Genomic DNA, 17,109 nt, shown 5'->3' with positions numbered 1-17,109 from the left:
ACCAAAAACAAAAGGCCGTTGCCTCTATATTTTTTCTTCTGAGATCACAGTAAGACTGGTAGTGATATGAAAATAGTAATATATTGTAAAATCTTTAAGTCTAAAGTTTTAAAAAACTGGAAGTTACTATGAAATGATGGCTTCTTATACTAAGGCCAGGATCAAATAAATGATTTTAAAATGTATTAAAATTGCGTTATTTATTTTATGTATTTTTTGTTACTTTATACTCCTTGATGTAACAAACATAAGAAATTAAAGTGATAATGACTGTGAATAAACGATATAGACTTTAGCAGTGAACTTCCACTGAGTTGGAGAGAGCAGTCCCTCCAGCATCTCCCAGGCTCTGGGGGGTTGTTGGTAGGATGCGTGGGTTGATTCAGGCAACCAGTATCAATAAATACCACCGGCTGTGTGAAGGGCACTATGTTAGTCCTGACCCAGGATTATCAAACTCCCGGGCACCGTTGGCTTCATCCTTCAACAACCTTATGAAATGGGAAGGTTCTATATTTACCAAGTCATGAATCCTCACGAACATCATAATAAAAGTCCATAAATTAAAAGAGTTTTTCATCATGGACAGTTTCTTTTATCAATCATTCATTTAGGAGAGTGCATTTGGTTAGATTTGATAGAGCTTGAGATCGAAATTAGTTAAGACCAAGGAAAAAAAATATGTTTTCTCAGACACACAGTCCAGTGGAACAGAATTGAGAGTCCAGAAATAAACCCATGTTTATATGGGCAAATAGTTTTTGACAAAAACACCAAAAATGTACAGTAGAGAAAGGAGAGCCTCTTGAATAAATGGTGCTGAGAAAACTGTAAAGCCACCTGTTAAAGAATAAAACTAGATTGTTGTCTATCACCACACACTAAAATTAACTCAAAATGGATTCAGGACCTAAATATAACACCTGAAACAATAAAATGCATAGAAGAAAAAAGAGGAACTAAATTCAAGAACCTTGGACTTAAAGAGGATTTTATTAATTTGACCTCAAAGGCAAGGGAAGTAAAAGCAAAAATAAATGAATGAGACTATATCAAATTAAAAATCTGCATAGCAAAAGAAACCGTCAACAAGGTAAAGAGACAACCATCCAAATGGGAAAATATGTCTGCAAGCAATGCCTCTAATAAGGGCCTAATATCCAAAATATACATAGAATTCACACAACTCAATAACAGCAAAAAACCAAATGATCCAATCAAAAAATGGGCAGAGGACCTGAACAGACACTTCTCCCTAGAGGATGTACAAATGGCCAACAAATATATGAAACGATGCTCAACATCGCCAGCTATTAGGGAAATGCAAATCAAAATCACAATGAGATACCATCTCACACTTGTTAGAATGGCTATTATCAACATGACAAGTAATAACAAATGTTGGAGAGGATGCAGAAGAAAAGGAACCCTTGTAGACTGCTAGTGGGACTGCAAATTGGTACAGCCACTATGGAAAACAGTATGGAGGTTCCTCAAAAAACTAAGAATTGATGTACCATATGATCCAGCAATCTCTTTACTGGGTATTTACCCCAAAGACTTGAAAACTCATATTGAAAAAGATATTTTTGTGCATTGATGTTCATAGCAGCATTATTCACAGTGGCCAGGACATGGAAGCAACCAAAGTGTCCTACGATAGATGATTGGCTAAAGAAGCTGTGGTACATAAATACAATGGAATATTACTCAGCCATAAGAAGAGATGAAATACTGCCATTTGTGACAACATGGATGGACCTCAAGATAATCATGCTAAGTGAAATAAGTCAGATAGAAAAAGTTGAAAATCACATGATATCACTTATTTGTGGGATATAAACCTAAAAGCAACAAACGAACAGGACAAAGAAACTCATGGACATGGACAATAGACTAGTGGTTACCTGAGGGTAGGAGGAAGGGGAGAGGGAAGAGTAGATGGGATAAAAGAGGTCAAACACGTGGTGACAGAAAGAAATCTAACTATGGGAAGTGAACACACAATGGAAATATACATATGCCCTACTGTTAAAATATACAGCTGAAACTTATTGGATTTCACTAACCAATGTCACCATAAAAATTAATTAATTAATTTTAAAAAAAGAAAAAGTGTTTTCTGAACCATTTCAAGTAACTTCTGGGGGGAAGGAAAGTAAATTTTGTTTTTCCCATTCCTCTAGATTTTTGAGCACATTAGCTCCCATTTTCATAAGATAAATCTGAAATTAAATGTTCTATTTTGTTTACCACAGTTTGGTAAAGGGTTCAAGCAAGAAGAGAAACCCTAGGGTGGCCCAGAGGACTAATAGCCGTGGTCAGGAATATTTCGGTGGAGAGTCCAGGTCTATCCAGATCTCAAACGTAAGTGACAAGGAAAAGAGCCACTTCTCAAGGTTTTCCCTGTAGCTTCAAATTAGTATCTTAAAAGTGGCCTGGTTCTTATTCCACCCTATGGGATCAAAGTCATTGATGGCATCTGGGAATCTGTGTTGCGCATGCTCTGCAGCCACTTCTCATTGCACGCTGCAGTTTGAGAAACACCGCTCCACAAATTATAGCTAGACAAAGGCATTTCTTCACCAGTGGTTCTCAAATATTAGATTGCACCAGCAGGCAGTAAACCCTAGTCTCTTTAAAAATTAAATGATAAAAGGAGAGCACCTTTCATGTTTTGACTGCTTAAATTAAGATAATTAAGGCATAGATGAAAGTGTACAGTGTGTCCCACAAGGCAGTGAATATTTTGTTCAAATCCTGCTTGTGAAAATGTTTGCTATCTATTTAGCATTCTTTGGTTTAATAAGTCTTCCCACATTCTTTCATTTTTATGAGTCTAAAGTCTGCCTGTTGATTGTGCAGTATGAATTACATTTCAATCAAGGAGAATAAGAAGAAACAAAACACTTCCATTTACTACTAATCATTTGTGCTGGAAAATAGCATATTTATTTCTTCCAAGTGAAGTAAATATTTTAATCTCGTGCTTGAAAATTTTTATTACTTTCACACATTCTCTACATTACCTTATTTTCCCAGTAGGATTTAATCCCCAAAAGATTCTTGTAATGTTAAATTTTATGCTGACTTGGAGTGATGAATATTAGACATGGCAAATAAATAAATGCCTTTTTGGTTTTTCAACTTCCTGTGCAATTTTATTAAGTACCTTTTAATGAACAGAGCTACTGTTTAAAAACAAACAAACAAACAAACAAACAAACCCTAAAGAGGATTTTTAAAAAATGAAATAAGAGTTATGGACTCTACTCTTAAGGAGTTACAATTTAGCTACATTAGGTCTACACAGCCATCAATAAATTGAGATTACTTGGAGCTGGTGCTATACTCTGTGTGGAAATCTCAAGAAACATTAGCCCACTGCAAGACCTTCTTATCCTCTGTCAAGGTATGTTTCATAGGAGTGTACCTCACACAAGCAGAATTTACATACCATTTGGAAAGGCCACTTTATGTGTCAATTTGGCTAAACTCTAGTCCCAAGTTATTCAATCAAACACTGATCTAGGTGTTGCTGTGAAGGACTTTTGTAAATGTGATTGACTTTCATAATTCATTGACTTTACATAAAGGAGATTATCCTAGATAATCTGAGTGGGCCTTATTTAATCAGTTGAAAGGCCTTAAAAATAGTTGAGCTTTCTCTGAAGAAGAATTTCCACCTGTGGGCAGCAGCTTCAGCCTGCGCCTGAGAGTTACAGCCTGCCCCTCCTGGAATCCTGCCCTAGGGAGTGTAGACTTGCCTAGCCAGCCCTACAATCACATAAACCAACTCCTTGCAATAAATCTCTTAGTATATATATCACACCCATTCTGTTTCTTTGGTGAAACCCTGACTAATACAACAATCATTTCTTTTTATATTCATATATTCATTCATAAATGTGTTTAATTTTTCAACATTTAATATGGTGTTTGGTGCTGGAGATGCAAAGTATTCCATGTCTAAGGAACAGCTTTGATGTAAGCAGGGACAATAGGAACACCTCAAACAATACTGAATTACTAGGCTATAAAATATGTAGTAATCGATAAGGTCCGAGAGAGAATATTATTTGAGAACTTACTATAGGCCAAGCACCTTGCTGAAAAGCTTCACATGTATCAATATATTTCACCATCACAACCACCCTATGAGGTAAGTCCTCTTATTCTGCCTGTTTTATAGATGGGAGACTGAAGCATAGAATAATTAGATAACTTGCTCAAGAACATTCAGCTACTACGTGTTTCTCTAATGACAGAAATATGAAGCATCTTTTCATATGCTTATTTGCCATCTGCATATTTTCTTTGTAAGATGTTTGTTAGGGTCTTTGTCCCATTTTTTAACCAAGTTTATTTTCTTATCATTGAGTTGTATATTGTGGATAACAGTCTTTGATCAGATGTATCCTTGCAAGTATTTTCTCCCAGTCTGTGACTTGTCTTTTCATTCTCTTGACACTGTCTTTCATGGAGCAGAATTTTTTTTTATTTTAATGAAGTCCAACTTATCAATGCTTTCTTTCATAGATCATGTCTTTGATATCGTGTCTAAAAAACCATCACCAAAACCAAAGTCATCTAGGTTTTTTCCTATGTTATCTCATAGGAGGTTTATAGTTGTGTTTTTTATATTTAGGTCTGTGATCCATTTTGAGTTAAGTTTTGTGGAAGGTGTAAGGTCTACATCTAGTTGTTCTAGCACCATTCGCTGAATCTCTTGCCATTTTTTTAGTTGAGTAGTTAGGATATTCTTTCTGGTTTTGGAAATTCTTTATATAGCCTTATTTCATATTTACCAGTTGTGCATATTGTGTATAGCTTCTTACTATTTGCAGCTGATATTTTCACTTTTCTTGGAGTATCATTAGATTTAAAAAAAGAATTTAATTTTAATATAGTCAGATTGATTGATCTTTCTTTTATAATTAGTACTTTTTGTGTCTTAATACATCTTTTCCTACCTCAGCATCTAAAAACTATTTATCTCTGTTTTATACTTAGAATTCTAAAATTCTTTTTTTATACTTAAGTCCATAAACCACTACGACTGAGTTTTATATATTGTTGAAGGAGAGAGTCCAGGCTTGTCTTTTGCTTACATAGTCTCTTAGTAATGTCTCTAATATGGTAAAGAAAGTATCACAGATCACTTTTATCACAAAGCAAGTGACATGACTAGACTTCCATACGGACAGAAGCAGATTGTCTGCCTGAGAGTAGAACTGGAAATATTTAGTGAATTGCACTAATACCCTGCCTCCCCGCCCCAGTACTTAGCGAGCTCAAACTTTTGTGCCAGAATGTATTATAGGTACTAAGGATACAGGGGTGGATACAATAGACAAAGTTTCTGTCTTCATGAAGATTCCATTCTCATTGTAAACAACAGTAAATAACAGTAAATGTTATTTTGTTAAATGTTAAATAACAGTAAATATTATTTACTGTTATTTACAATGAGAATGGAATCTTCATGAAGATAGTAAATAACATTTTAAACAAGAAAGATGTGGAGTTTCAGAATAAGTCATAACCCCAGAACATTGCCTTTTGTCAAAAACCTTCTTGGACAAAACCACCATATACCTGGAATTGATTCAATCCTCACTCTAGGATTGGCGCTAAAATTTAGTAATACAGTTAAAATTAAAGCAATTTTGTGCTGATTTTATAGCCCAACTTAGTAGCAGAGCTGAGTAAAGTAAAAACCAAAAAAACTCCTTTTTTTGGACTTAGCATTAATATACAGTGGCCAAAATATTGCCCCTTTGTTTAGAATACAAAGTTTACCGCAAGTCAGTCACTCTGTGCAGGTTTCTGATCTAAGTTCTCTGAGAAGATAATAGATCTGCTGTCACTTTCTGCAAAGTGGTGCAGATATTTGTGGGAGTTCACTTCAGCAAAAAACATGACATTCTTCTTCATTGCGTTACCCTCAACCCCAATCAATCAACACCCGGAGGATTCTCGAATTACACCAGTTTGCTAAGTTCAGTTCTCATGTGCTTTCCTAATATTTTCATTTACATCCTGAGTCCATGAATAGTCATTCTGCATTGCTAGATTTCATTAAGAGAAAAATGGGAGGAGTTTTTGAAAAAAGATAATGTGTCTTGTAAATGAAAGGATATAACTCTTGTCAAGTCTATTCTCATTTATTATTAACAATCAAATGACCTGAACATTCTACTAAACTGCACAAGCTAATACCTTACATTACCATTCAGATAAGCAGACACATAACAGCATGCTGCCAACTACCGCTGTTTCTCTTAAGGTTCAGAATAAACATCAAAATAAATAGAATGTTCTGTAACCTTAAGACTAAGCATGGCGTCTTTAGAACTTCCATGGATAATGGATAAAAGTCTAGTGATTCGTGAATTTGGGGAAAAAAAAGCAATGTGGAGAAAAGTTCTACATCTACGTAGAGAGCATTGTCTTTGAAAGTTAGTATAGAATACAAAATGCCTCATAGTTGCTTTTGGATGACTATGAAATGTGGTAGAGTCTTTAAATAATTATAAATCAATAATCTCAATTAAATATATCAAAAAAACAAATCCTGGAATTAAATTCAGGTTCCAAAGACTATTATGCCTATTCATTTTCAACAATCTTTAAGAGACATTTTTACCTTCTAGTTCAAGGCACCCATCCATGTTTGGACAATTTTAACAACACTCTAATAAGTCCTCTGGCTTCCTCCCTTAACTTACAACTGAAAACATTCTCCACATAGCTGCCAGCATCACCTTTTAAAAAATGCAAATTATATCAGATCCTTCTCTCTGTAAAATCTTTCAGTGCCTTTGCCATCAGATGGATCGAAAAACATGTCTCCTTACCATAACTCCCGAGTCCCTGCAAAATCTGACCATGAGCTAAATTTCCAGCTTCATCTCACTGTTCTTTTCCTCTTACTTCATGCTGCTACATACAGTAGTGAGCTCATTTTCAAGCTGTATTCATGTTTCATTTTACAAATATGCAACCATTTGCTTATCTGATTTACTGTTGATAAATATTAAAGTTGTTTCCTTTTTTTGGCAATAACGAATAATGCTGCTGCACATATTCTTGTACATAGATGTGCATATTTATGCATTTCTGTTGGGTATGTAACTGGGTGTAAAAATGCTAGCTTCACAGGAAATCTTATATTCAGCTTTAGTAGATAATACCAAATAGTTTTGCAAAATGGTTGTTCTAATTGATATCCCCAAACAGCAGATTATGAGAGTGGTTACTATACATTCTCTCCAACGTTAGCTGTTGATAGTCACAGAGTTTTAGGCAGCCTGTTGTATCTCATTGTGGATCCCCTCCTAAAGGGATTTTTTTTGGTTATTATTATTAGTGTATAATTATATTTAGCCTATGGCTTGGCTTTTATTTTATTGACTGTGTCCTTTGATAAGAAGGTTTCATTTTGATTAAATCCAGTTTATCATTTTTTTTTCTTTCGTGGTTGTGATGTCTTAAAAATATTTGCATAACCAAAGGTTACAAAGATATTTTATGTTCTTTTCTAGAAGCTTTATAGTTTTAGTTTTTCCATTTAATTCTTCAATACATTTCAAGTTCATTTTTATATATGGTGTAATGTATGGATCATCTTCCAATTATTTTCATATAAATATTTAATTGATTCAGTGCTATTTGGTGAAAGTTTCCTTATTTTGTTGAATTATTTAGTGTATTTTTTTTAAATCAGTTGACCATGTGTATGGATCTATGTCTGAAATCTTTATTCTGCTCTACTGATCAATATTTTGCTCTGCTGATCAATCTATCTATTCATCATCAGTATTATATGTCTCAATTACTGTAGCTCTATAATATGTTTTAAAATCAGGTCGAGTATGTTTCCAATTTCGTTATTCTTTTTCAAAATGATTTTGGCTAGTCTAAGCCCTTTACGTGTCCATATATATTTTAGAATTAATTTATAAATATATACTCTTCCCCTCCTCCCCAAAAAGCCAACCCTGCTCCAACTTTGCTTGAATTTGAATTGAATCAATAGACCAACTGGAAAGAAATAATGACTTTATATAACTATGAAGATGGTAAATTTTGTCATGTATATAAATAAAGCTTTTTACATTTCTCTCAATATCATTTTGTAGTTTTTAACTGTTGAATATTTTGTATGTTTATTTTTTTCCTGATATATTTTATAAAATTTACACATGAAGCTATCTAGAACATTGGAATCAGTGGAAAAAGAATCTGTATCCATTTTTCTAAACACCTGCCTCTTCGAAGGAAAATTTTTGTATCCTTAATCCAAAACTGCCAGATTGTATGGCTCCTTCATAGCTGGCATGATTCCACAGACTTTTCTTGACCACCTCAGTCTTCAGTGACTCGGACTTCCTCTAGTCCTCATTTGAAAATATGTATTTGTTACTCTGGTTTACCCTTTGTTTGCCATTTTTCTTATAATTTATTTTACTATTTCTTGTATTTTATCAATATTCTCCCTCCCTCCCAAGAACATCAGTATCTTTTAGGCCACAGGACATGCCTTATAAACCTCTGTGATCTAACACTCAATGGAGTACCATGTACATCGGGCATCTCAAACCGTGACTGTTGATGAAGTTGAGGATGATGGTGATTTTAATTAGTGCAATTGTTATTAGCAGTTTATGGTATGAATGCAAAGAAAATTCTTATTTTTTTCCTGGTCACCAACTGTAGCTCTAAAACGCCATATATATATATAAAATACACTCTCTTCCTCCCTAAAGCTTTACTCCTAACCTCATAAATTATTCAATAGCCCTAAGGGATGAATTAGGCCAAAAGGGTTAGTTCTGCATTCCAATATCACAAAGAGAGAGGGAAAAAAGGAGCTCGATTTGTCTAATTGCACAGTGGCTTTGGTTGTTTTAACTGTTCAAGTGTAATATGTATGGTCAGATGGATGCATCTCCACTTCCCTTGGTGGTTTTTGATGATCTGGCTCCCCACCACACTACAGTCATGCTCCGTGCTGGCCTTCAAAGTCAGGGCTCCCCTACTCAGCATGTGCTCCTGATCGAGCGTATGTGTTTATGATAGGGTCTGGGGATAGCTTCCGGCCACAGCACTGACTATGCCTGAACTAGGCCTCCCACAGAATCCTCACCTCTTTATACTAAGTCCAGCACACTCTTCCCTCCCTGTATGTCCCTTTTTGGCTTTACTGAACCTAATGTTCTTTTCTTGCAGCATATCTTGGTGAGTGCCTCTCTGATTCATGTAGATTTTTCTAATTTTCACTCCCACCGTTAAATATTTTGTTCTAGTTCCCAGTGAAGATACGCAGTCATCATTACAAAATAAAATAAGTCTATTAAGTCAAGACTTGAATGAAAGTTTAAAGAAAGAAGTGTATCAATCAAGGGAGTACATGAGTAAATAATTGCCTAACATCTGCTCTGGTCCAATTAAACAGTCCATTTGCAGGTATATTTCTACAGTCAAGACAGATGCGTCAAGATGAATGGGGCAATGATGCCAACTAAAAACCTAACAAGCCAGCTTTTGTTCAGACACCAACTCCACCTCAAAATTTAATTTTTACCCCATGAGAGAAAACATCGTAATCACAAGTATCCTATTTGCTTAAGAGTTGCATTTCTCATTGGAAATGATGAACCACTTCTGTGTGTGTGTGTGTGTGTGTGTGTGTGTGTGTTTAACCCTATGACCTTAGATAAGGTGAGTATATCACTGAGTGACAGATCTGATCTCTCTGCTGTCAGATCAGGTCCCAGATGCTGCACTAAAACATTCAACACTGGTCTCTGTTGGATTTGCCAAAGTAAAGTCAGTCAGCTTTTCCTAGGAGATATTTAACTTTCTTGCAAGCAACTTGTCTTTAGACTTTAACACATACAAATACATAAACCAAAGCACACTCCCCAACCCCCCCCCCAACATACACAAATACACATGCATTCCAAGAGTCATAATTGGAGGATGAGGAACTCAAAATTTTGAAAATTTATAAATAAAGGGAAACAATCATTTAGCGTGCCATTCCTTCATCAAGCATATCGGCAAGTGCCAAAAACTAAATAAGGAAAAGTTCTCATTATAGAAATAACCTAGCTAGTAAATGAAAAAGAATGATAGAATTACAAAATGGCCATTCGGCAACCTCTCATGAATTAATGAATATCGCTGATACTTAAAATGGCTGTTAACATCATGAAAAGAGACAATCAGAAATTTGTAATTTCTAACGAAGAGTATAACACAACTTCTGAAATAGTTTTGCCTCCCAGACAAAATTAATAAATAAATCAAGCAAATCATATTGAGCCTTTATATTCAACTACCAATTTATAAAAAAATATTGAGGACAGAAGAAATTATAAAAGAACAGACTGGAGTATAATCTGCAAAATCCAGACTGTTAGAAGTTCTACAGAAAAAATAATCCACTTTCTTTAAGAAATAAATTATAAGGAGAAGAGGAGAAGGGTGTACAGAGACATCTCAACTTCCAATCACACTAGGTGGCTTCATCTGGATCTTGATTCTAATAGTTTATTTTTAACAAATGGATGATGAGAACATGGGGATCATTATACCAGTAAGTTGAATTTTATATATGTTTGAAATGGTTATTTCCATAATGATATTAAAAACAGATATTAAATTTTTATAATAAAAAGTTTAAAAGTCTATAATAATAACAGCAATTTGGGAATTCTCAGGCTTTACTTCTCAGAGACTAATCGACTCAAGGTGGGATATTCCCATCCCACGCTGAGCTGTGTAAACAGAGCAGATTTCATTTTGTAGTTGTTAGATTTGTTTCATAACCTCAAGAAACTGGATATTAAGATTGTTACATTAGAACTACTGAATTTTAAAAGCTTCAAAAAATGTTAATAACTGTTCAAAAATTCCATACACAATATGATGATGAAGTTGTTTTTATGAGTTATCTAAGGCGGTAAGTCAACAAAAATTTGTTAACGTAAATGAAAGCTATAATTTTTGCCAGGTATTTACACAATCTTACCTATTACGGAGAAAGATAACAATAAAATGATATTAATACAGAAAAGCTTTAAAATTTATTGTATAATTATAGAGGGTTATAATTCAAAATATATTTCCAGATTTCGGAGCCACTCTGAGTTAACTAATCTACTTTGGTCAATGTTATATATTACCCTAAAAGATCATATATACATTTCTATCTATACATAGATTAAAAAGTAAATATTCTTTACTCTTACTTTCTTTGATATCTCAGGAAAATATGTAACATTGATTGATATTGCTTAATAATTGGGCTACTATTATTTTTTAAAATATGGATAAATTTTCACTTGGGTTTAGTATTTATTCATTTATTTATTTATGCATTTATGTGTTTCGGCAGGCTGGAGAACTGGAAACTCAGGAAGAGTTGATGTTGCAGTCTTGAGTCTGAAACCTGTAAGGCAGGCTGCTAGACTGGAAATGCAGCCAGAGTTTCTGCGTGAGTCTTGCAGAATTCCTTGTTCGCTAGAACATAGGTGTTCTTAAGGTATTCAACTTATTGAAGGAGCCTTATCCACATTATTGAGTTTACATCAATGATCGTAAATGTTAACCACATTTACAAAATACCTGTATGGCGACATCTGGTCGAGTATTTGACCAAACAACTGGGTGCCATAACCCAGCCACATTTGACCCATAAGATGAATCATCATAAGCATAGTTTTTAAACCATGAGGTTTTTGACTGAAGGAGAGATTTGGGATCAAAAATTTTTTGTGCTACATAATTGAAATTGGGAAATAAATATGCCTTTCATTTTTAGTCTATGCTACAGAAATGTCTATTACAGCTTAATAATTACTCGTTGAGCACCTACCATGTGCCAGAGACTGTGTTAACGGCTGGGCAGTGACAGCGGTCAAATCAGATGTTGGTCTGAGTAGTGTGTAATGGGGGACTTAATCTAGTTTCAGTGGCTGGGTAGGGACTAAGGGAGGGAAGCCTTTTATAATGTGACATTTAAACTGAGTCTTGAAAAAGGAGCAAGACTTTGCCAAATAAAGTTAGGGATGCATAGAAACATCTTGGGCAAAGGAAAGAGGATAAGCAAAGGCTGGGAATTAAGCAAAATCATGGAGTATTTCAGGAGCTGAAAGAAGTCAGTTCGGTTTAGTACTCATAACAAGAGGAAGAAAATCAAGCTTGGGAGATAAGCTAGGGCCAGATTTTATAAACTAGTCTAAGGATTTTTAAATCTTAAGAGTAGTAACAAATATATATATTAATTTCTTATTTTTTTCTATCATGTCAGAGAATAAAAATATAGTTTAATAGAGAAGGAAGAAATATAGTGTATTCACCTGCTGTTGTCATTATTTGGAAACAGAACATTTGATTAAACAAATCAATAAAGTGTCACTTCATCTTTGTAAAAATTATGGTTCCACTAAAATGCAACTTCAACCTGAAGAGACAGATTGATGTCTAATGTGTTCCTGGTTGTGACATTTTTATGTTATGTGATTCTAATTACTTCAAGAACACTGCAGTTTATATACTTTCTCTTATGACTCCAAATTATATGGTTGGCTATTCTAATTTAAAAAACAGAAACTAAAATTGCCCTTTATAAAAACAGCCACAAGGATGTAAAGTATAGCATAAAGGAAATAGTTAATAATATCATAATAACTCTGTATAGTGTCAGATGGGTACTATAATTATGGTGGTGATCACTTCTTAAGGTATATAAACGTCTAATCGCTATGTTGTACACCTGAAACTAATATAATATTGTATGTCAACTGTGACTGAAAATTTTTAAAAATTAAAAGAAAACTACTGGAGCAACAGGGATTCTTTCCTGGTGGAAGCTGGAGTTCAGATATGTCTTAATACTAGAACTATCTGACTGCTCCTGTACTGATATTTATTTAAATCCAATTTCAGGGGCTCCGAAGTTTTCCAGGAAAAATTTCAGAATAGGTACAAGATTGCAGTTTAGATGTTTAGGCAAGTCTTATATAGAAGGGCTGGGAGTAGGGAAACAAAAGGCAAATGATAAGGAAGACCTGCATAGCTCTGGAAGAATCTTTACCCCAGTGAAAGAACGAGTGTGACAATGACTGTCTGGGAGTCCCCATGCTGCAGGAAGGACAGCAGTGATCATGGCTGTTGTGAACTTAACCCAACTCCACTGTGTCAGCAGTATATGCAAAACTTGGAAATGAACCTAGTAGAACTATAGCCCCGGTAGGGTGGATCAAAGCAATGGGCATAGGGCCCTAACTCAGAAGAGATGTTGCAGAGGAAAGATGAACTTCAGCAATCCTGACCAGCAGTATCATCATTATCATCATCAACAGTAGCAACAGCAGCATAAAAGTGACCCAGAACAATATAGCTGCAGTTGTTACTTGTGTGGTATCAAGAGCAGGTGGATCAGAGGCTTCAGAAGCTTCTCCATTGCAGCTGTCATATTTAATTGTAAAAGTAAAACAATCAGAGTTACTGCCACCAGTTCACCATTTTAAATAAACTTTGCAAGGTTTTGCGTGTGTGTGTGTGTGTGTGTGCGCGTGCGCGCATGTGTAAAAATTACTTATACAAGGCATAATAATTGTGAAAAAAATCTAAATAGAGGGATTTGCCCTGTTCCTTAAGTTATACTATTATAATCATGTTAATTTCCATTTAAGTTCATATTTCATTTGTACTTATTGTACTTATCTCCATTTAAGGTCGTATTTCATTTGCGTAAATGGAAAATACAATCTAATAATGCTAAATGAATTTGGTAATCTTAAAGAAGTAATCAGTTCCTTTAAACATATTAAATTAGCAGCCTTGCACTATCATATTGCTAATCAGATAAGACTTAGAAAAAAGTCAATTGCAAGAGACATTTTCAAAATATCTAATTTTTGTTGTGCTCCTAGAAGCGAGTTTTTAATTATAAAAAAATCAAACAATATCAGACTTTGACTTTATAAATTGCACTATTGATAAGGTGCCTTTTCCGCTTCATTACTGTGAAAAGAATGAGCGTGCCGAAGACTTTTCCAGATGCATTACTTCTCTTTTGTTTAGATTTATCCCTTCCTAGATCACTTCTCTTGCCTTTCTTGTGTGCTTTCAACTCCTTAACTGACCACAATAAGCTTTTTAAAATTAATTCTGTTTTAAAAGACAATTATGAGTGATAAGTTACAGATACAAGATTCAATAGATGGTTTTAATCTAGAGAGTATTACTAACATGACTATAAGAGCAAATTGCTGACATAATTTTAAAAAATTGAGAATCACAACCAAATATGGCATTGCATGATTTCAGTGGCACTCATTATATCCTATAAGGAAAAAAAAATAGCATGTACTAATGCAGCTTAATTTTTAAAATTATATTATAACATGCATATAGGGAAGCGTATGTATCTTAATTATCCAACAATAATAACTTCTCATTCCTCTTTCCCTCCAGCCCCTGGTAACCCACATTCCACATTCTGTCGCTGTGAATGTGACTACTCTAGACATCCAATGTAAGTGGAATGATAATGTTTTTGCTTTTGTTTCTGGCTTATTTCACCTAGCATATTTTCATGGTTTGTCCATACAGTAGCATGTAACAGAATTTCACTCCATGTTACAGCTAAGTAATATTTCATTATTTTTTAAGCATGTGCTACATAGAGAATATTCTGAAAGTGGATATTTGTGTTATTATGATGTGATTTGAACGTTAAAAGCAGTGTAAGTCGCTTATAGTAATATCTGTTCTCTTAAAAATTGAAAACATTATTTATAAGTTTGTTTTAAAAGTTTTCAAATAAAAACCATTAAGTGGAATTTTTAAAAATGTAAAATGCATGAGCTTCCTAATAGTCTACAAGCACAATAGATAAAGACTAGGGAAGAGCGAAAGTTTCTAGATGTGGTTCAACTAAAATCTTTTTCTAATTATTGGACAGAATTAAAAAATGAATGTCAGGATTTTGTAAAGGCAGCCAGTTTTGATTTCTTCTGGTTAGAGCTCTTTATAAAATATCTCTCTCTGCTCTGAAAGCCATTAAAAGTGAGTAATGGTTTCAGCAAATAAACTGAACTTTGGTCCAATTCTTTGAATTACTGTGCACAGAATATTAAGGCAAGATTTCTGAAAAATAATGAGGTGTTTTCTACCATATCATGCTTAAATTATGAATAATATTTTTATGAAAGCAAAAAGTGCTACCTATCATTTAATGGTGACATATTTTTAAACACTATTTCACTTTCATCTCACACTTTAAATTTTTTTATTTTTTTGCATGTTTTTTATAATAAATAGTGCTTTCATAGAGTAATATTGCAAAAACGTTACAAGTAAACAAATGTGAATATATCAAAAGTATAGGCACAAATGTTCTTACCGATTGAAATGCTCTGTCAAAAAGCTTTGGGTACTGGTATTGACAAGGCTTCCATCCCAGGAGAAATTTAGGGTTGCTTTTTTTAAAACTGGTAATAAATTGAGATATCTGAATTGAATAGTAGGAAACAAGGTAAATGAGAAAAGACTTTACTAAAGTTAAAAAAAAAAAAGCTTCTGACAAATTATTAAACCCCTGTTTTGCAGGTCTTGAAACATTGGCCACTGGCCATACTTCTGACCAGCTCTTCTGAAGGGCTGTGCTGCCCCTCTGCCCGCTGTGCGCTCCTGTCTTCAGCTGCCCCCCACAATGTACTCTCTCCTCTCAGTCCATGCATTAATCAGGGTTCTCCAGAGAAACAAAGCCAATATAGGCCTACATTGGGTGATCAATAAACATTTGAATGAATGACATTAGTTTCCTTTATGCATACACTCCTCATGCTGGTGTTTTGTATCATTCACTTCATTTTTTTTTTCTCAATTTTTATTTCCCTGAGTCAAACTTCTCACAACTCTATCAAGATATTAATTATCTATACAAACCTTTCTCCTTTGACAATTATATAATGATTCAACACTGCACATGTCTAAACAGCGCACGTTGCTGAAAAATGCAATTTTCTTAAGAGATGTTTTCTGTAGCTGATTTAATCTATATCTCTCAAGACTGTGTTTTCACTTACTTAGATTGAGTGGTTATCCCTGACAGATGGTCTTTCTCAATAACAGGAACCGAATTATTATAAACAAAATCTAATTGCAAAGCCAACTTTTGCTCTTTTATCACATTTTCTTTTATATCTTTTTGTTATCCATTTTTCATAACTCTAGTGGAAAATAATATGGTCCAAGTATCTTATTTTATGTACCCAAGAGATTTAAGGTAAGGAAGAAAATACTTTATGATTCCCATTTTGAGTATTTAGAAGTTATTGGAAACATAGCTTCAGAATGTTTGGTTTTAAATTGCCAATTTAATAAGCTCCTTTCACTTTCTTTTTTATTTACATGGTACAGTATTATATTTCTCATACTCAAAACTACTGTTTCTCTCCTGCTTAAATCCTTCCTGAATTGTCTTCAGAATAACATTCAAACTCCTTGGCATAGCCTCAGTAACTTCCCAGCCAGGCCTCCATTTATTTCTATGAGTTTATTCCCCTGACCCTGGCCACACACACATACCATTATTACCACTCATATCAACTACTTGTACTTTTCAATATATTTTTCATGCCTCTCCACCTTTGTGTGTTGTGATTCTACTCAGTATGTGACACACACCCTGCCCCCCGACCCCTACTACCCTTGCCCCAATTTAAAGCCAAATAATTCTTCTAAAATCCCCTTAAGAATAACCTTTTTCCTGGAAGCTTTGTCTTTTTTTCATTGTCAATGTAACTTAGAAAAAGGTATATGTGGTAATTACTGAAATTGGTTAGTATGTTTCTTATAAGTCAGCAACTGGAAATACATATTTAGAAATATGCTTATTTGAAAGATTTTCCTTGTCAATACACAAAGCCTAAATTCAACAGAATCCCATAAACTTCATTGTTCTCTGTATTCTGTTAGAACTTTATATTCACAGTCTGTAGTAGACCCCAGTTAAAATTTACATCGGATCATTTTTCTAATAAAGGAATTAAAAGTGGTAGTGTTATTTTCACCTGTAGTTTAGTT

This window comes from Pteropus vampyrus, unplaced genomic scaffold, assembly GCF_000151845.1.
Source record: "Pteropus vampyrus isolate Shadow unplaced genomic scaffold, Pvam_2.0 Scaffold92, whole genome shotgun sequence".
In the NCBI taxonomy this organism is placed as follows: Eukaryota; Metazoa; Chordata; class Mammalia; order Chiroptera; family Pteropodidae; genus Pteropus; species Pteropus vampyrus.
The sequence above is the reverse complement of the archived record's forward strand: the minus strand, read 5'-3'. Positions refer to the sequence as shown.